Source organism: Melopsittacus undulatus, chromosome 5 (assembly GCF_012275295.1).
Source record: "Melopsittacus undulatus isolate bMelUnd1 chromosome 5, bMelUnd1.mat.Z, whole genome shotgun sequence".
In the NCBI taxonomy this organism is placed as follows: domain Eukaryota; kingdom Metazoa; phylum Chordata; class Aves; order Psittaciformes; family Psittaculidae; genus Melopsittacus; species Melopsittacus undulatus.
In genome coordinates this window covers 1668984-1691734 of record NC_047531.1, presented here as the reverse complement: position 1 = coordinate 1691734, position 22751 = coordinate 1668984, and positions in this window count along the sequence as shown.

Sequence of the window (22751 nt, the reverse complement as noted above, 5' to 3'; positions counted from 1 at the left end):
AGATAAGAGGGGAAAAATAAAGAGCTACCCTGAAGATGGGTTTAGCTCATGTTCAACTAGATCATGTCTTTTCAAGGAGAGTTTTTCTTCCTTCTACTATAAAATAGTAGACTCTTCATTAGGGGCTGCAGTGATAAGACAAGGGGTAATGGGTTCAAACTTATACAGGGGAAATTCAGGTTGGATATAAGGAAGTACTTAACTATAAGGGTGCTGAGGCACTGGAATGGGTTGCCCAAGGAAGTTGTGAATGCTCCATCCCTGGCAGTGTTCAAGGCCAGGTTGGACAGAGCCTTGGGTGCCATGGTTTAGTGTGAGGTGTCCCTGACTATAGCAGGGGGAATTGGAACTGGATGATCTTGAGGTCCTTTCCAACCCTAACTATTCTGCAATTCTATGATTCTAAAATAAGCCCAAACTTACTGCTAGGAAAGAGGTCTTCTGGTATTTTTCCTGGCTTCATTTTAATCCTGCAGTGTTCTCAGATTTCTTACTTTCTTTTCAAAGAATTAAATCCATACGTCCAAACTAAAAACCAAAGTGGGGAATCCATGAAAACAACTGATGTAAATGTTTAAATTTAGATGAACTTTCTATTTGTATGGGATTACTTTAGATGGCTATCGAGTTTCTAATGACTCAGCTCATAATTAAATGTAGGTGCCTTGACATTTTTGTGAACTGAAACATAGCAGCTTGTTTGAGATTTCAAAATCTCTGTCAGGATTCAGTGCTTAATATAGATTGATGGAAGTCAATGGAAAAACTTCAAGAGGGTCTTTCAAGACAGGCATGGGTACCTCAAAGTGTAGCAGATTTCCACACACTATAAAGTGATCATGAGTCATGTGAAATCTTGATCTGTGTCTGGTCCTAAGTATGCATAGTCCTTGCTTCTGCTTTAAGAGTTGGTCAATGATCGACTGAATTCATCATGAAGTGTTAAAGGAAGGGCTCTTGTGATGAAAGGCTGAAATTAGACAGGCAAGTCAAGGTCTCCATCTTCTTTTTCCCTTGGTAACACATTCATTGAAACAAAAAACTCTTCAGGGCCTTTCCAAATTGAGTACAAATATACACATTTTAGACGTGATAAAGGACCCGCAATAACTCCTAAAGCTGAAGGAATCTGTGGGTGTTCAGCATCTCTTTTACATCTTCACTTCCACTTAAGTTTCTACAGCAGAAGTGCTATTTGAGGCACCCAGAGGGAGACTTTCAAAAGCACCTTTATTATGTGCAGGAACACACAGAAGAAGTCAATAGGATCTGTGCTTCCAAATTTCTGGCTAGTATGATTAGACCCAGAAAATGCAGAGAAGGAGAAGATGCTAAAAGGATTATGGCAAAACACAGAAAAAGGGAACACTTTCATGCCTTCAGCAAGAAGCCAACATACCTTTTTGCTAGGCAGCAGAGAGGTGAAGTGAGATTAAAGTGTGGCTAGCATAAGGAAAACAGAAAATGGAGACATCCATGAAAGGTGTCACAATTAGAGACAAGCAATTCAAATGCTGACATTATTTCTGAGTTGCAGCAGAGACTTTTCCTGTTCATGTTCAGTATTGTCCCTAGCCTTGCATAAGCCTAATTAAAAGCCACTAGTTTAAATACATTATAGTTGATTTATAACAGATATGGTCAATCACGGCTGCTAAAGCCTCTTTTTACCATTTAGCCTACAGCAAAATGTTAGAATTCATGCCCCCAGGATTCCTGCAGTCAGGGATATCTTGGGTTGCTATTGTGTCAACATGATGAAAGCGTTACAGATTTGCCTTTAATACTACAAAGTTACTCTAAAAAGACAATGATTTAACTGGAGGGGTTTACATTCAAGCTGGTGGTGATAAAATTAGTGAGGATCAAGAAATGCAACTTAGAGGGGAAGCATAGTATATATCTTAATATCTTAATATATGTAATATAATATATCTATATGTAATAATATATCTTAATATCTTAACAAAAATAGAAACAATATTTAAAGCTCTGGAACCTCATCAAGCTTAATTAAGGTGAACAGAATTCAGTTGCATAAGCAAAGAAAAAATGCAAGAAAGCAGAAATTGTGGAGCTAGTTTGCAGAATAAAGCTTTGTACCTGGAACTAGAGGCCCATAGCTGAAAAGCTGCTTTGAGAAACGGGGTTGGATTTGGAGCGGGGTGAGAAAGAGGTGTCAAAGACACACTGGAAGATACCACTAGAAACCAGTGCATAGTAATGCCAGGAGATTCAGACTGTTTAAATGAAAAAGAAGTTAGGCACAGATAATCTATTGAAATCCAATTTCATCTGAGTCTATATTATTGCTATTGCTACTATTATTATTATTATTACGGCTCTGCTAGTTATTGCTTTTTCTGTTTATCCCTTTTTAGACAAAAATATGTTTGTGTTGATCTAAACTAATTTTATTTTTTTATTTCTTGTTTAAAGTCAAACAAAAGGCTTGTGTCCTGGGTTCAGCAGTAGCAGTCATTTTTCTCCTTCTTGGTAGCTGGTGCAGTCTGTGTTTTGACTTTCGGGCTGAGAACGGTTGCTGATAGCAAGTATGTTTTGAGTTACTGCTCGGGTGTTTGGTTTGTTCAAGGCCTTTTTCTGAGCTCATGCTCTGCCAGGGAGGAGGGGAGGCCGGGAGGAAGGAGAGACAGGACAACTGACCCAGGCTAACCAAAGAGGTATTCCATACCATAGCATGTCATACCCAGGATGTAACTGGGAGAGACCCGGAAGGGCTGGAGCTCTGGGGGGATGGAGGAGGTATTGATCGGTGCTTGGTCGGGCAGGGTGGGGTGAGTTATGGGTCAGTGGCTGGTGAGGTGTTGTATTCTCTTCACTTGTTATTGGCTTTATCATCATTACTTGTAGTAGTAGCAGTAGTGATTTGGGTTATGCCTTAGCTATTAAACTGTGCTTATCTCAATCCGTGGGGGCTACATTCTTTGGATTCTCCTTCCTAACTCTCCGTGAGTTGGGGGAGAAAGGGGGGAGTGAGTAATGAGCTGTGTATGGAATTGGTTTAAACCACGACAGCTTGCAAAAATCTAGAAACATGGTGTTTTTTTTTTTTCCTTTTAAAATTAAGGCCTGAATCAGAAAAGGGAGAGCATCTGAGTCCCATCTTTCACTTGAAAGCTGAGAGTATTAGACATTTTATTATTCACTTTTCTCCTCCACTAACGTGAGATCTGAACCCAGTAGGTCTAGGTTAAGAGAAGTCTTCTTTCTGCACACAACTCCTTTAGCAAGGGGAGAAATCGTAATCGTTTCTGAAAACACCAAATGGGAGAAAAGTACCTCAGGTAAGACCTTGCTGCAATTAATTCATCTCTTAACTGAGAATGGAGTTAAAGTAGTTTGGATTTTATATTGATTTAGAGTGCACTATAGACTTGTGGATCCATAAACCCACTTCTTATTGCCAACCTAATCCTGAGATGCTTCAGATGTGGTTCTCTGAGAAATTTAAATACTTGTATTGACATGATGAATCATGAAAGTCCCAGAATAGTTTATCTGCAGATGTCTATACATCTGCTAAGCTCCTGGTATACTTATAGGAAATGTAATGAAAAGTCAATGGGTTCTAGAACTCAGATAATTTGCCTAAATGAAGGTGTCTATTGTCATTTGAGGTTCCCTTGTCGATCCCACTTGGCTCACACCTGCATTTTCAATAGGGTTTATGTCTCCTGCAGGCCTTATGTCATGTTTGTCCAAGCTATGCAAACGTCTCAAGTGCTCTATGATGTCTCACTCTAAGCATAGATATCTATCTGTGCTGCTCAGGTTATTAGCTCACCCTGAAGTAGTTATTTAGGGCAGCATCCAGTTGATGCTAAATACAGTCTTGTGTCATTTTAGCTTCTGAGAGATACCTTGCTTGGTCTCTAATTGCTCTTACACAATGGTGTTGTCCCCCATAAATCCTGTTACATTTGTCAGTCCAGTGGGAATGCCTCAGGCATTTCAAAAGGCTTCAGAAAGCTGAAATAATTGAATTTTACTTTAATGGCTGGTCAGTTAAATAGTACTTTGGATACAATGTTTGTTGGCTGTACCTATCAGTAAATTAAACACACAGCTCACATACGGACACATAAATATAGTTTCTTTAATCTTAAATGTGATCCTACCCCAAGGAACCACTGATGGATCATTAAAATTTTATAATTTAATCTTGAGGATGCTGCTTACTGGAAAAAAATCCTTTTAATTCCATTTTCTAGCAAAGCTCTTGTTTGAGACATCTTTATCTCAGGGAAGAATGCGGGATTTTAACTATAATGACTGAAACAAAGGTTTATATAAACCACAATTAATTTCTCAGCAACAGAATCGAATGTATATTGCAGGTCAAGGGAATCTGTAGTCAGATTTCCACTGAAGCTCATACTTGCTGATGGAAAACCAATCTCTGGTAGTAAACTATTTATCAGGGCTGCATATTTACAACTTATCTTAGCACAAAGCTTCTAAATAATACAAAAAGACATATTTGAGGGAGAAAATGTGCACTTTCTTCGGAATGCCAAATAGTAGGATTTTTCTCATCACCCATTTGTGATGAAAAGCTTCTTTGCCTTTTGCAATATCCATTGAGTTCAGACAGCTAGGAACTGTCAACTGAATGAAGACTTCTTCCATCCTGAACCAGTGCCATTCATATGTAAGATATCCAATGCATCAATCTCAGGTGGATATTTCCTGTCTTCTTCCAATATACTCAGAAAATACTGAAGAAACTGTTCTTGAATCTATTGGTAGTTCTATCCAGCCATGCATCAGTGTCAAATGTTCCATTACAAATGAAACTGGATGGGAAGCTAACCAAAATCAACTGTAAACTTGTAAAACAAAGTCATTGTTTAGAGTTCAGGTCAGGACATGGAGCTGGAAGCATTTACTAACTTAGATATATGCGTGTCCCCATTACACAAGAGAGGGCAAACAACAATACTCTTCTAATGCACCATTCAGAAACTTTGATCTTGAGACAATATTGCCTCACATGAGAGATTAAGATCAGTAAGTTTAATTTTCTGGCATAAAGAGATTCATTATAGTTGATTTCAAATTAGATCCTGCAAGCAACATTACTGTCCTGGGGACTACTCTTAATATACATAGTAGATGATCACAAGGACCTTCACCAAACTGTCACCCAAAGAACATGATATCTCCCTTTAAAAGAACCTTTTGGAAAACAGATACCTAAAGTTTAGTAGCAGAAATGAAACTGTACGAAACAGTTTGCTGCACATCTTTTATCTGTATGAGATGACAAAAGCATCTTGATCATGAAAAATATTTTTAAAATCAGATAAAGACTTGGATGGAATAGAATAGATTCTATTTGGACTTGGATTGAAATAGGTAAGAGGGTTTGAATGTGAAGGAAAATTGTGGTCTTGCAACAAATTAAGAAAGGGGACATTATTGGAAGAAGGATGCAAGTATTTTTCAAAGGGAGCTTTGTAATATTTGGAAGAATCAAAGAATCATTCAATACCTAACTAAAATGAATTGAGATTCCAGTGCTTTTGAGGTTTGCCTATCACTAGCCTTAGTTACTGTGAAATTCCTTGACAACAGTAATAAAGCATTTACACTGAGAGTCTTGACTTGTGCCCACCTGAAACATTCTTCTATTGACTTAGAAAGCTTTGGGAGCAAAAATTGTGTGAAGCAATGAGCCTATTCAATATTAGACAAAGGGATAAAGCGTACAATACTGGAGACATATTTTTCCTTTGCCTATGAAATGTTTCAAGTGAAAACTGCTTCTTTCAACAGTGCAGAGCTTGTGGGAAATGACCTGTACACTGGATAAGTTGACAGGCACAGTAGGGGATTTCATTACACCTCAGAATCTGACTGGCACAACCAGCTCTCTCTGGCTCTGTGTAACCCCTGGCAAGTGCTTGGAATTGAATCTGTAAATGTTAATCAATATTTCAGGCCTATTAAATAAAGCAAGGCATTGTGGAAATCAAAGCACTAACGGCTAGCACGGTGCTATACAATGACTTCCAGGCCATCAAAAGCCTTGTAGGGAGCAGAAGAGCAAATATGTTAATAAAACAATTACCTCTACAATCTCAAACCTGCAGAAGAATGTTACATCTCCAACCCTATCGTGCTAACTTAATTTTCATTTCAAACAGGTCAGTGAGCAAGAGTGACTTCAATGCAGGCATTTAATGGGTCTTTAAGATGCTATCCTAAATCTTTGGAAAAGCAAAAGCCCACCATGTGTTCAAAACATCTGCAAGCACATCTATTTCTTCTCAAGATGAAATGGGGCAGAACTGTATCCAAAGCCTAAGGGAGTCTCACCACTGATTTCAGTGGCTACAGTACTGAGAATCATGAGTGGGACTAATGTAATGCACCTGTAGACAGCTACACCATAGGCAGCTGTGGTTGAGCTGGTAACCTGAGGCTCACTTTGGGGAGAAATGAGAACTTCTGGAGTGCAATTTATTTCATGTTAAAACCAGTGACTAAAATAGGTCAAATGAATTGTACCTTAAAGCCCTCGGGTCTCTAAAGTGATTAAAAGTGATTTACCACAAAAAGTGGTAGCCAAAGCAATAAAACAAAAGATATCCAAAGCCAAATGAAAGACATGCCTGTATATCTAGTAGCACATGGACATAAACCAAGCTGCAAAAAGCAAGTGAACCTGTGATACCCTCAGGCAAGTGTGTAAACGGGTAACATAACAAAAAGAGTTACATATTTTCAGGATCTTGAAGTGTTTCCCTATTATGAAGTTTGAAATAGGTCTATAGGAGTATATATATCAATATCAAACACTGAGTGAACACCTTCTCCCCTCCACAGAAATCCATCTGTCCAGCCACAAAGTGCTAACGTGCTGCAGTATGTAGTAGCAGCTCTTGGTTTCTTTAAAGTCCTAGTACATGTGGGAGCTAGATGCTGATGTAGTCAAGAGTAGCTACTTCTTGTCACCTTGAGAATATTACCCTGCCTCTGAGAGAGGAAGCAGCCTCCAGTTTGCTTCCTTTACCTTCAAGAACTTAGCAAAAACCAGGTACTATTACCAAATAACAGCAAGATATAACTAACTGCAAGTCCACCCATTCAAACTATCTCCTGCAAAAGCAAATCCCCATTTCTCAGCACGGTGGCCACAATGAAGTGTTGAAAATGAGTAGCGGAAGTTCCAATTTCTGTCAGAATTAGCTTAAAACCAAAATGGCCATTGACAATTTTAAGATGGTGATATGTCCATCCCATTCTAACCACTGAAGACAAGAGAATATTAGTATTTCTTTACTACTATTGTATTGAAGGGAAATAGGAAAAAACCCAGAAGTCTGCTGCTCATGCATTTTGATGCAATGAGAAAAGTAAATAAGTTGGTAACTACTGAACATCTTTTGTACTTGCTGGATACCTGTGTTATGCTGTCTCTGGTAGTAATTTCATAGCAAGCTTGGTAAGAATTTCCTTAGTTAACTACACAGAGCTAAAATTCTCATGTGTAGGTCCTATTTATCAAACCCCAGATGTATTAAGTTGAATTTCATGGTAGATCATCTTCTGTTCCTGGGAGTGGTGGAACTAGCTGTTTTGGTGACTGAATTTTGTTGCTGTTTTTCAAAGGTGGAAAAGAAATGTCAACACTTGCTCAGAAGGGTCATGGAATCATAAAACAGGGTTGGAAAGGACCTCAAGATCATTCAGTTCCAAGCCCTTTGCCATGGGAAGGGACGCCTCACACTAAACCTTTTCACCCAAGGTTATGTCCAACCTTGTCTTGAACACTGCCAGGGATGGAGCATTCACAACCTCCCTGGGCAACCCATTCCACTGCCTCACCACTCATACTAAAGAACTTCTTCCTTATATCTAACCTCACAAAAACTCTGCAGGCTAAGACTCAGTTGAAGAGCTGACTTTCTGAACACATGGAAGCAAAGAGTTGTGGTCAACGGTTCAATGTCCAGCTGGAGACCAGTAACAAGTGGTGTCCCTCAGGGATCGCTGTTGGGACCGGTCTTGTTTAACATCTTTGTCAGTGCCATGGACAGTGGGACTGAGTGTGCCCTCAGCAAGTTTGCTGGTGACACCAAGCTGTGTGGTTCAGTTGATCCGCTGGAGGGAAGGAATGCCATCCAGAGGGACCTTGACACACTTGTGAGGTGGGCTGATGCACCTCCCACATGAAGACAGGCTGAGAAAGTTGGGGCTGTTCAGCCTGGAGAAGAGAAGGCTGCGTGGAGACCTCAGAGCAGCTTCCAGTATCTGAAGGGGGCCTACAGGGATGCTGGGGAGGGACTATTTATTAGGGACTGTAGCGACAGGACAAAAGGGTAATGGGTTCAAACTTAAACAGCAGAGGTTTAGATTGGATATAAGGAAGAAATTCTTTCCTGTGAGGGTGGTGAGGCACTGGAATGGGTTGCCCAGGGAGGTTGTGAATGCTCCATCCCTGGCAGTGTTCAAGACCAGGTTGGATGAAGCCTTGGATGCCATGATTTAGTGTGAGGTGTCCCTGCCCATGGCAGGGGGGTTGGAACTGGATGATCTTAAGGTCCTTTCCAACACTAACCTATGATTCTATGATTCTATATGGGACACCTCCCTCAGACGTGTCCTATGTGCCAGAGGCTTTGGGCCACATCAGTGATTCTTCAGGAAACAGATCCAAAACCATTAATGAGATCACATGCTGGTCACTACATGGAGCTTGTAAGATGTTGCACTGGACACCTGAAATGCCATTTGTCCCAGGCCCTGTGTTACAGTACTAATCTGTCCTTGAAGGAATACTGTAGGTTCTGAAGCTGTGGAAAGCTATAGATCCTTCATGGATGGGCACACTATAGCACATCCCTGCAGGGTGTAGGAGGTTCATAGGGAACTTTCCTCCTGCCTCTAAGCCTACCCACAGAGAAAGGAACAGAAAGAGGTGGAACACCACACTCTTCCTTGTCATGGCCTCAGCCTCCAACACTTGGTGAAACTTTATTCCTAATAATTTTCTTTCATTTCATTTTCATGTTCTCTTTCCCTTATTAAATAAAGCACCTGCTATGTACGGCTCCCATCAGCCTGCTCCCAATCTAATGAGACTGCAGAAAGTTTGCCTGCAAACTCCCACTCCTTCTGTCAGCTTGATTGTCTGGGGATGCCTTGTGAAGCTATTCATGCTCTATCACCACCTCCTGCTTCCTCACCTTCTTTCCCCTCTCTTTAGCTGAGGCATGTGCTCGCCTGTCATTTTCCCTCATGTCATTCCTGCTGCGTTGTGTAAGATATGAAAAAGTTACAAAAGTACATTTAATTTACTAGTGGTATAACACAGGCCTTCCCCCATCATGTTTCAGCTATCCCCACTGTAATCTGAGGATGTGTCACATTCTCACGATGACAGAGCAAGTCCTCCCAGCGGTGCTCTGGTTTTTCCATCTCTTCACGTCTGGATGAAAGACACAAAGACTGCAAAAGGTAGCTCTTAATCAGCAGTAAACATGAAGAGGCTGTACAATCAGAGTAGATAAGCAGGTTACAGTAGTAAGAGAATATTCCCTCAAGAGGACAGAGTCATTGATGGTGCCTTATATGAAGCTGTTTCATGGGAGCCAACATAAAATGTTCTCTCAGGAAAGCTGTTGATGAAAGTGCCATGAGAATGGTTAGTGAAAATCTATTTATATGAAAAGTGACTGATGCAATGCTAAGTTCATAAGCTGAACTGTAGCAAGTCATGGACATTGTGGACCAGGTTAGTAACTTGGGGATGATGTCTGTGAACTACTGGAGATTGACATCCTATATATCTGTATGACTGGATATAAGGAAGAAATTCTTTACTGTTAGGGTGGTGAGGTACTGGAATTGGGTTGTCCAGGGAGGTTGTGAATGCTCCATCCCTGGCAGTGTTCAAGACCAGGTTGGATGAAGCCTTGGGTGATATGGTTTAGTGTGAGGTGTCCCTGCCCATGGCAAGGGGTTGGAACTGGATGATCTTAAGGTCCTTTCCAATCCTAACTATTCTATGATTCTATGATTCTATGTGGAGGCCTCAACTTGCATGCTGTGATTGATCCTATTTACAGACCTCCCTCAAACCCACTAAAACCTCTTCAAATTCATTGGTACACTGTTCCATGTGGTCCTTGGAAAGATCAGCAGTGTGAATGCAAGCACCATTACAAATGAGAGCAGGCATTAAAGTTGTCATGAATTTGAAGTGAACATTCTTAGGTGAGACTGATAGTGTTGGCATTGAGGTGGTAAGGCTCAAAGATTTAACTGTCTAAGCCATAAGAATAATAAATAATTGCAGTTATTAGCTCTTCAAATGCTGTAGCAGCACAACAGAACTATTCCCTCAGCATAATGCACACAACAGAGAGGCCCATCTACAAACCAGTCCTAGACCTGATTGCTCAGGTTTCATTGCCTGCTTAGTGTTCCTGTTCCTGCTTCCCTCTGCCCATCTCTGTAGGCCTTATCATTTGTCCCACGTTCGCCTTCAGCCTTGGTGCCTGATCTAAGACACAGGCATCAAAATCTTCTTCTTCTTTCCACACCATTTGCTGTCTGCTGCAAAACTGGGAGTCTACAGAGTTGGTACTTGTAAGTTCACAAACCTCTATTTTGAGATGTTTGGGGAGGTCTGACATAGTCTGAGTATTCCTACCAAAGAGAATCGTCTGGTCAAGTGAAGTGGAAGTATCTAATCTAAGCCTAATATCTAACCTAATATGAGCTGCACAACAGCCTGGATGAAGCACGGTTCTTCACAGAACATGTTTTTTTCACTGATCCAAGCTTGGACCATTTATCTTTAAGCACATGGAAGGATAAACAGGCTTATAAAATGGATAAGGTGGCATGTAGTGCAGAAATCAAATTTAGTGGGATGAACTTGAACTGAGTATAGCTACCCAAATGGTTCTTCAGTTTCAGTTGTGCATAATATCCCTTCTCTCTTCATGATTCAAACTGTTGAAAGGGGACTTTGAAAAATAGATACCACCTTCTTTTTGAGGGAAGGCCAGAGTACACAAATCCTTGGTTGTAAGATTAAAAAGTGCCTGCAGCTCTTAACTGGAGATCTGTTTTTATAAGCATTTTGGTTTTAATTCTAATTCCCTCATATGAATAAGGAGTAAGATCCCCCAAGGTCAGAGTAACAACTAAGAGATGCTGGGATGAATTTAGGTGAAGAACAGATTTCTGTGAAGGCTGGGGCTATGCTAGGCAGGCCTGAAAAATCTGAATCCCTGTTTTCTGTAGCTTTAAAAATACTTATACAGTGCAATTCTTATGGAAAAAGTCTACTGCTGTGTCCATTCCTGATTTCACCATAAAATCTGTTATGTTTGACCTTTGTATGGATCTTACTGCAAAGTGAACGTTAGCTGTCTAATTGAGTGACTTCATAAAAGACTTTGTATTGAGAAGAATCATAGAATCATAGAATAGTTAGGGTTGGAAAGGACCTCAAGATCATCTAGTTCCAACCCCCCTGCCATGAGCAGAATGGGCATGGGCATGCCATGGGCATTGTGTAGGATAATCTACACAATGCAGGCCGGAAGGAATACAGAGGGAAATGAGGAGCGCAATACATGCTTCAGCAAGGAGTATGGAGAGTTGGTGCAAGCCCCAGGAACTCTGAGCTCTTTGAAGAGCAGAATTGGTCTCACATAGGACACATTACAAGAAGATTCCCAAGGAATCAGTGGTCGGATTTGGCCTTGACTTAATTATGCATTAACATATGTGAGCCAAAAGGATAGTTCTCTTTGCATTTTACATATGTAGCATCATTTTGATTTGTTGATCCTAACATACACTGATCAACTAAATCACATATTGGGGACCAAAATTTCAGCAGGAAATGAATCAACTAGTTGATTCTCTAGTGTGTCTGGTATCAACGAACTGATACTCACAATATCTCCTGTTCCCAAGCTCTCCAATACTGCTGGCAGCTCTCTTCATGGCTGTGCTCAGGTCTTTCCCTGTTATTTTCCTTGTTCTTTGACAAATCATGACAAAAGTGTTAATTTGGGGCAGGACCCAAGCCTATTGATGGAAGGAGAGGGATTATTCATTAGGGACTGTAGGGATAGGACAAGGGGTAATGGGTTGAAACTTAAACAGCAGAGGTTCAGATTGGATATAAGGAAGAAATTCTTTACTGTGAGGGTGGTGAGGCACTGGAATGGGTTGCCCAGGGAGGTTGTGAATGTCCCATCCCTGGCTGTGTTCAAGGCCAGGTTGGATGAAGCCTTGGGTGATATGGTTTAGTGTGAGATGTCCCTGCTCATGCCAGGGGGGTTGGAACTGGATGATCTTGAGGTCCTTTCCAACCCTAACTATTCTATGATTCTATGATCAATGACATTTAAAGCAAGTGCTAAGTATCTAACTGTAAGGTATTTGCCCATCCGTACTTTAATAAGGGAGAGTAATAACAACAGAATACAATGATACCGTTGCAAAAGATCCATTTCTAATGTCAGCACTATGAGAGTCAGAATAGTTACATGTAATCCATTTCCAAATGCTGAATATTGGACTGGGACAAGGACTTTATGGATTAAAGCAAGTTATTAAGAAGTTATTTCATCATTATAGGCATAAGCTTCCTTTCTTTGGGAAGACAGGCTTTTTAATTATTTTTGCTTCAGAAGGCTGCTGAGTGAAACTCATATAATGACACCGACTGTCAAACTTATCATGTCTCAATTATATTAACACCTTCTTTTGAAGTTCCTAACATGTAAAATGCAATTTACTATAAAAGGTTTCAACACCTACTGAAAGGAATTCAAGAATAGAGAAATGCTGCATTTCAGCACGCGCTTTGGAGAGTTCAGGAGGTTTCTCTGTTGCTGCTTAGAAATCTTGTATGCTGAGGAAATTGGTAGTGTACTCTTCTAGCTTCACAACAGGAAGAGAGGGGGGAAAATATCACTGTTTATTTGATAGGTTTGGAAATGTTCAAATGCAATGTGGATTATGATCTGAGAGAGCAGCATAGCAGGGCAGTTAGCACAAAACCAGCCTCAGCTAAAACAGAGTAACAAACCTTGCTTATGCGTGGTTCAAATTCAGTGTCGCTGTATGAATTTTGATTCTTTTCTGACTTTCTACCCTTTAGACCCAAAAGAACTCTTCTGAAATGAAGAGGAAAAGCATCTCTGCAAACCCTGCACATGAGGGGGAAATACAAATGAGGGGTTTTTCACTGATTTTTGATAGTTACTCTTTTGAGTAGGGTTGGCTGGAGATAGTAAGTAAGGTCTTGTAAACAGACAAAACTTTAGTGTTTCAACTATGATATGACTATATATGACTATATATATATGACTATACTGTTGAGCATCATAACTGAAATGACAAAGCTCGTGAGATGTTGTTATTTGGGTATAGCTGATTCATCTCTGGAAATAAGAAACACCTTTATCAGTATTTTAGTTCCATACCAGTATAACTGATATCAAACACAGTCATAACAGTATCATCATAAACATGGCATGGTTTCTGATTTACATGTTTCAATAAAGATTTAGACTGCTGTCTGAAATCAGCTTCTGAGCACAGAATCAATATTTACAATAGGTCATAAATTGTTAATTGGATAACTGATAGAAAACTTTCCAAGATTTCTTGTGTTTTTGCTTCCATTGTGTTTCAGAGGCTGAAATTATCCCACATGAATATAATCCTCCATCTGCAGCTGCCACTCATTTTCTCTTAGGCAAAAACTTTGTGTTCTTCCATTGCAAGATGGTTAGTCTTCTATTTGACAGGAATGTCTGGTTTTCAGAGATCTGTGAATGCTTAGGGTTATAATGGCTCCTTTCAGATTCATTCCAAGTTGGACACCTAAAAACCCACAAAAGTATTCAAATCCCAGAGTAATTCTGCAAATCTTAGCAATAAGCTTTCAACAACATCCTGCACAAATCTAGTTTTAGAGAGCCTTCTTGCTATAGTTTCTACCTGGAAATCATGATTCTGCAATTGAGGTGAAATCTCTTTGAAAGCTATTCTTCTCCTCCCTAGGTACAAATGAGCTATTTATTTGTGACTGAAGAAGTGTTTTCCTGTTCAGCTACCTTTTATTTTTTCTCATATAGTTAAGTTATAAATAACTATTGTAACAAAGCCTTAGGCTCCTGCACTCCAGATAAGGCTGAATGCACTTTATGAGAAGCAGAACATCTTTGGAGAAAATGCCTAGAACGATAACAACAAAGACGAGTGGATTATGTAATCTGAACACAAACAAGCCTCTCCCCCCACCCTTAGAATCACTGTCCATTGAATTCTGCATCACGCACAAAGCACAGCATGCATTCAAAGGAAGCTCTAATGTGTCATTGTCATTACCTTGTGCTGCATTATTTACTACTTCTATGTAAGATTTCTATGGGGAGAATTTTACAGCTGAAAAGCTCTTGTTTTATTGTGAGTAAATGTAAAGTAATTTTTGTTTCCGAAGAACAAAGAAAGTAAAATTAAGAGTCTAACATTTTCCTGTCCAATTATGCCCATGTTTTCCCCCTCCACAGTTCTCCAAATAAGGAGGTCAAGATTAAGACTGCTGAATTGACAAAGGTAAAGTCTATCTTTGTACAAAGTCATGATTTTACCCTCCTAAAGAAACAGCCAGCTCTTTACAAATATTGGATAACCTTGAACTCTCAACGTAATTGTGTGGTCATACTGAAAATCAAAGCAAAACCCTCATCTTGCTTGTGAATTTCTTTCCATGCCTTTGATTTTTTCTGAATAACAAGTTCTGGCTATGTTTCCCTATGTTTCCCTATGTATGCCTCCTAGTTCAGCAAGTAAGTGTGTGTGTGTGTTTAGGCATTAAATAAAAGACAGACTATCCTTTTGCCTTTGTTTTCACTGAGCTTTGACATAAGAAGATTTAGACAATTGGTGAAAAAAGACCCAAAACAAATTGCAAGAGCTTTTGTGATCTACTTTGTACCACATAACTTAGGGAATGCAATACAGACAGCCATCATTATGACTAGACAATGAGTAAGTAAGGCAGGTATTAATGTCATTTCTGATATAGCTCTTCCCTGTTCTGATCATTCCCAGCTTTTTTGCCTCTCTTCATTATCTGCATTGCAGTGGTATCTTGGTTGGAAAACACCCATTTTCTTACACTACAGTGCCTGAATTTTGGCATCCAGAAAAATGTCAATAGAAAATGCACAGTAAATTTAAAAGTATGCAGTTCTATAAAGCAGATACGATGAACTGGGCTTATAGACAGCTAAACTCCTATTTAACTTCATTGAAGGGGACCTGATCCTTTTCTGTAGACATGTGACATTTAGCCCATACAGAAAACTAGTAATCTACAAAGATTATGACTTATTAATAGACATAATGGACCTGGTGAACTCCCAAAGTGTCTGCAATGTTTGATTGCCTTGTACATAGTTCAGAAAGATGGTCAGACATGGGCCATTTAGCGGCATGGTCAGAGCTGAGTGAGGTGTATCACGTATTCCAGCTACCAGTAGGATGTTCTGGGATGTGATCCAGACACAATTTCTAGGAGGGAAAGAGATATCTGCCTGCTACGTACCTTTAGCTCAGATGGTCACTAACTTGATCATTACCTTTCCATGCTTTGAGGATGGCTTTACATTGGCTGCTGAGCTCTGTATTGTCCCACTTTTGCTGAACCTGAGCTCACTAAATGACAAAGCTCTCTTTAACCTATAATCACAAGAGCAATAACCTATTGTTATAATAACACCGTGATGCAAGTGTTCTGCACAAGTTCGTAGCTTCAGGTGATTTAGTCTCTGTCTTTTCTTCCTCTCAGCTGGGATGGTTGAGTTGTTTGTAGGGTGTCTGCGATGGTCTTTACTGGGCTTTTTCACTGGGGAAATAAAATGATTCTGACAGCACACACTCAAAACACTGTACAGACATTAATTAACAAGCAAGAGATGATGAACAAGTGGTGAAAAGTTTCAACACTTCTGTTTCGCCTCGAAAACCTGAGCAGAATGGCCCATGCTTCTATGGACCAGCCAACTATAAATGCCAGCCGGGAACAGCATGACAGTATTCAGACTCAAAGTCTGCAGTCAAGCTGTCAGTGGCATCTAATTAGCAGAGTTCTAGATCAAGAATAAAATGTGTTTGACTCTTTATAAATATGATGTGTAAAAATGTTACATAATGACATGCTGCTGCTCTACATCCCCCTTAATGTTTTGACAAGGGGCGTCAAAGTGGTGAAAAACTGCAAAGTGCCAAAGTATTTCAGTGACTGCTGAATTCTCCATTTCAATTCCTTCAGTACCAAGGTCTACAAATGGGCCAGGCTTTGGGGATAAGTGAAGGTTGTTCAGTTTAATGAGCTCTTAGGATTTATTAAACTTTATTTCTTTTTTTAACAGAAATTGGAATATGTATAACATGTTACGAAGTTGATTGCTAGAAGAGAAAGTATGATCTCCTGACAGAGGCAGCTGAAATCTATCTGCAGAGGATCCAAGTCCCCAAGCTACTGCTGCATCTATTCCCAGACATGATGTTTAAACCACAATGCCTACTCTTGGCTATTAAATGTATATTTTCCACTTTGTGGGTGCTTGGCATAGGATCTGTGGGTCATCTGCTTTGAAGAAATCAAAGAACTCTAAAGCAAAGTTGATCATCAGGCTCATTCCTTCAAGGAAACAATAAAATGGTGGAAACAGATGCATTTACTAGTAGGCCTGGTTTTATTTCTATGAAAACATAGGTCTTGCATAATTCACAGATGACAGTCTTAATCTACATCCATGAATTCTGAGCACTGTTAGAATTAGAAACCTAGTTTCCTTATGGTTGCAGAAATAGAGAGGTATCCAGCTAAAATCTGTGTTATTCTTCAAAGATCTTGCTTTTTTTTCCACTGACAGTAGATCAAATCTGAAATGATTAGGCTGTTGACTTAGGTAGCAGAGTTATGCAACTAAAATAAGTGAGGTGAAGCCAGGTCAACCATTGTCTCTCCTTCTCCTTCCCTAAAATGGGAATAACACAATCTCTTTGTCTAACAGATGTATTATGCACAAAAATTCAATACTCTTTTCAAAACCTATGGACGTTACAAAAGGCAAGCAGTGTGGAAATGCTGGGAGGAAATCAATCATTCTATCTTCAGAGCAAAGTCTCAACATTGCAAAGTAAATAAAGCTTAAGCACATTGAAAAGAATCGAAAACCAAAGTATTATCTTGCTGTTCATTAATAGCAGACTGTCCAGCCTGTTCACTGAACGTGCCTTGGACCTTGTAGAAATGTGATATTGCAGTGATGTAGTTAAAATACAGCAGACAGGAGGGCCAAGTGGTTGTGGTTTTTGTTTTCTCCTAAGGTTTAAAGAAGTGGCTTTTTGAGCATGAATTCAGTTAAAAGATTTTTGTACCACTATTCAGATGTGCAACAGATAAAATGACTTTTCTTATGATTATATTTATTCATCATGAGATCCTTCATGCTGATTTGCTGGAAATAAGGTCCTTTCCAACCCTAACTATTCTATGATTCTATGGTACAAGAATATTAATACAGTGGTAAGTTAAAGAGGCATACCAACCCTGAGATGCAGATGGCTATGTACGTGGAATATAAATGCCAGCTAATGTAGCATAGAAGTGCAGAGTGGCTAACTAAAATTACCTTAACTGTTACAAACAGGTCTCCTCAGCTATGAAGCAAAGATCTGAATCTTATCCATCTCATTTACGCAAGCTTTATTCTTAGGGAGCTCCTAATTTACACAGATGTCAGAGAAAAGAGAATCAGCCCAATTATAGTCTGAATTTATTGTGCCATCATAGTAGCCAATTTAGCTATTCCAGTGATGACCAGATCATTAACATCTTTTCAGGACAGCAATAACTGAGTCATTTTTATTGCTGTAATTAATATTGATGGCAATGAAATAAGCAATATAGGTACTTGACTTACATGCATTGCGGATGTGTGTTGCAAATGGAACTCCCTGATCATTTTTCCTTTTCATTGTCAGTTATACAAGCTCACACTTGCCAAAGTTATTTCAGGTAATTCCATATAATTTATGCTCAAATATCATTTTTCAAAGAATTATCCTCAAAATACATTTCAGCCATCACACAAAAATCTTTCATGAGTCACAGAGAAGTAGCCCTGCTATCCATCTTAGATAAAACATCTAGCTATTAGAGAGCCAGTGTTCCCTAAGGAATCTTATGATAAAATAACAGAAATATAAAAAAAGAAAAATATCCCAAACATTCATTTTGGGATAATCCCCAAAGAAAAAAAAAGATCCTTCACCTGCAAAATATCATCTAGCAGAAGAATGGAGTAAATGAAGGGATGATTTTGTGCCTAAAAATAAAGGAAGCTGGGAGAAGACATTAGTGGTGACAATTTATAACATATATCATAGATCATCTCTACCTCACTTCTCTTGTCTCTCACAGAAAAGAGAGAGAGACATTTTAGGACTATATTGTAAGCTTATTATTTCTTCCACAAAGTTGAAGTAAATGTGCCAGTTTGCATGGCAGTACAGAATTACCCTATATAGATTATAAGGGAAGACAATATTTTGCCCAAGCCTGAATTAGATAATCCAAATGCTTACTTGCCAACACATATATGCTTTCATAAACATATAGAAATTGTCAATTTATGGCCTGTTAAACTACTTGCCACTCAGACCCATTGGTTCCTGCCCTTAATGACTCCCATTTCTTTCAGTGTGAGCTTCATCAAGCTTCCAGTAGCGGTACTGGCAGCCCTTTCCCATATGAAAACACTGAGACAGATTGCAGAGAGTATATTTGAAGAACACTAAAGATATGTGCCTGACCTTCAGCTGGTGCAGATGGACATGGAAAACCAGTTTGTTACATCACTGTGTATCAGTCAAGGCTCAGGAACTAAGCCCTAGGCTTTGTAAGCGGGTCTGCAAAGAGGAAGAACTTTCTAAGCACAGAGGGCCAATGACTAAGTTGAAGGAAGAGGAAAATCAGACTTTTCCAGTGAGATAAATCCCCTGTAAATCCTGAAAGATTTGACTGATAAGACACAGTTTCTTTGTGTGTGTTTATTCCCCTTTCATATACACTAGCAACTGGTTATTTTAAAGTGGGAATTAAAGCATTTTGAGAAGAACATGTGTAAAACCTTCTGCATTCTCTGCTTTACTTTCTTTTTACATAGATACCAAGTATAAAAAACATTTGGAGCTGTAATTCTCTAACAAAAGAGTAGGCATTAATGTCAATGATTTAACCAGCACTGAGCTATTAAACCGACATTTTCAGAGGGAAGCAAATCCATCATCCCTATTTACAGGAAAATTCCAGGATAAATATCTTTTACACTTTACAGTTATTTCAGACTTTTCCTGTCCTGGACCAACCTTTTGCAACAGAGAAGAACTTATCCAAATAACTTCCAATTGAACAAAACCCATTATTTGTTAGGATGCCCACAAAGTGGATAGCAGTGTTGCAGTTCCACTTTAACATACAAACATTCCCCTGGTCTGGAGTGAATCAGATGTGGTGCTCTCAGATGGTCTATGCTCTCTGAAAAGCTGTCCCTGTCTTGTTTGCTTCCCTTTGCTTATTGGCTTTGATTTTCTTCAGTCTTAAATGACGAGGGAAACAAAACTGGGAGGGAAATAACCAGGCACAGCAAGGTCATATTGCAAAGCGAAAGGCAAAATCAGCTTTAAAAACCATAAGCTAAACTGGGAAAATGTAGACATTTCCAGAGAAATGATTAAAATTGGCAAAAAACTCACATCAAAAAAGGCTAAAATAAAGTCAGGTTTAGATTCCAAGTTTCAGAGCTCGACTCTTTTTCAGCTAAAATTATGCTTACCATTTACTTTATTACCAGTCTACCACACTGCTGTCCCAAGTGGTTCAGAATAGCATAATGCTTTAAAATGTACATAATGCTTTATCTATATATGATTTAAATAAAATTATGACCATTACAAATGATCCAGCTGCTGGAACAGGGTTTTATGTTTGTCATAAATTTTTAACACATAAGAAAATGAATCAAAATATATCTCCCCTATGGTCATTAAATAATAACTTTACATTGCCTATCATACTTAGGTACCTTATTTTAAAACCTTATGAAGGAAAGGGATGTAATTAGGTTGATGGATATTTTTGATAGGGGAATAGTAATGTCTTTTTCAATGATAATGCAAATGGATGAAATTCCATCTAGGCATTCTGCTGACTTTTATTACTCAGGCATTACACAAATGCAGTTTGGGGAAATGAACTGAAGGAGACTCAACTGAATATCTGGAGATAAAAAGAGTGATCAGGATGGTGACAAGAGGTAGTCTGATGCCTCAAATGCTTTCCCATGCTGAGGTGAAGAGAAGTATTAACAGCCTGGAAATAAGGAGTATGCACTCTCCCTCCCTCTCCTCATTAACCACACTGAAGACCTGTTTATAAGCCAGTTTTAAGGAATCTGATTTGAGCGCAGTGTGATTTTCACTACTGCCTTAATATCCTTTAAGGTCTATAAGAAGGCTGGAGCAATGTGGGATTTATTTAATCTAATGTTGATACCTAAATGTTTCAGTGGATTGGATGGCCACACTTCATTAGATCCCTTTGAAGACCCTTCTAACTTCGATGTCTCTTAAGTATCCTGCTTCTAAATAGGAAAATATTCACCTATTTACACTAGGATAACTTCTATGGTGTTCAAATGTGGCAATGTGGGACTTTACCTGAAAATGCAGCTTGACTTGTGGGGCTTGCAGGGTTGGATAAAGAGAAGTAAGCACAGAATCCTTAGAATTTGTGTATTTTCCAAATGGGTGAAACCCATTGCTCATCCTCATATGACAGATGTCAAAGGAATTGGGAGAATCATGGATTCACAGAATGGTTTCATTTGGAAGGGACATTTAAAAATCATCTAGTCCAACACCCTTGCCATAATCAGAGATATCTCTCACTAGATCAGGCTGCTCAAATCCCCATCCAACCTGACCTTGACCATAATGGGTTATCCACAACCTTGCTGAGCAACCTGTGCAATTGTCTCACTATCCTAACTGCAAAATATTTCCTCCTTATATTTAATCTGAATCTAGTCCCTTTCAGTTTAAAACCATTGGCCTCTTCTCCAGCCTGAACAATTCCAAAGCCTTTCTTTATAAGACAGATGCTTCAGCACTCTGATTATCTTTCTGGTCCCAAAGGTCCTTTTGTTTCTTTTGCTGAGGTCCATGTGTTTCTTGCACATGGGGTTCCAAATGGGGTCTCATAAGACTGGAGCAGAGGGGTAGAATAACCCCTCTCAATCTGCTCACCACATTTCTTTTTGGTGCATATACTTAATGCTTTCTGGGCTGCAAATGCACATTGCTGTCTAATGACCAATTTTTTCATTCACCAGTATTCCTCAGTCTTTCTCCATAGGGCTGTTTTCCATCCATTTATTCCCCAGTCTGTATTGATATTGGGGATTGCCCTTACACAGGTGCAGGGCACTTGGCCTTTTTGAACTTCATGAGGTTCACTCCACAGGATGTCAAGGTCCCTTTGGATGTCATCCCTTCCCTCTAGGGAGCTGACACCACTGCTCAGCTTGGTGTCATCAGCACAGTTCTTGCTGTTGCACTGTGTATATCATTGATGAAGATATTTTTACCAATTACTGGCATTTCTTTGCTGAAAATAGCAGATTTTCTACCATCATTGTTGTGAAGTCAGAACTTTTGAAGTTCCTACCCTGCAAGTTAGGGAAGCTGGGCCAGCAAGGTAATTTTTGTAAGACAAATCTAGGTGATGAGATGTGGGAGTAACTCGGTGTTTAAAAGCCTGACACCTAAGACTGAGCAGGTCTCTTTGCAGTCAGTGGAGAGAAATAGGTATCCAAGAAACTTTTCAGCCTGAAATAGGTAACTCAGGTCAGATGAGTCACCCTTGGAAGAATCTATTCCATTTATTGACTATGAATGAACATCCTGCCTACATTGAGGAGTTCAGATTTTAGTGTCTCATTTCTAAATGCTTAAAATTTAGTGCAATAAATTCCACCCTCACGGTCAAAGTTTGATTAAAAAAGAAAAGTATAAACCTTTATGTCTTCTTATTGTAGTTATATGTCTTTTTAAATGGAACAAAGATGGATTGGAAAATTGCACTTGGTTTCTCAGAACCAAAATAATTGAAAAGCTACACTCAAAACCATCAGTCTTTTTTTGGTGCTTTATTCATTTAGATAATAGAGGAAGAATTATCCTGAAGAGAGAGCAAATGAAACTTAAGAAAGTAATGTCCTAAAGTGCCACAGAGCAAATTTCTACTTGCAGGGGCAGGAAACAGTAAAATAGGAAGACGTGTGTCTTCATTAAACATTTACTTACCCATGCAATGAAAGTACTAAATTAGGGAATATGTGCTGGAATTCAATACAACATATCAAACCTTACAGGACTGTTACTGTGATAGCTTTGACAACTAAAGCTCATTTATATTTGGTAGATTTTTAAAGGTCATCTTATTTATTATACAAATCAAAGAATTGTTTTCAAAGATTCCTTATTCTGGGTTAACACATTTTTGAGGAAAAAAATCAGCATATTGAAAGTTCTTGTTAAAAAGAAAAAGAAAATAATAATAGAAAAATTCCTATAGTGGTTTCTGGTAAGACAAAATCATCAGATCATAC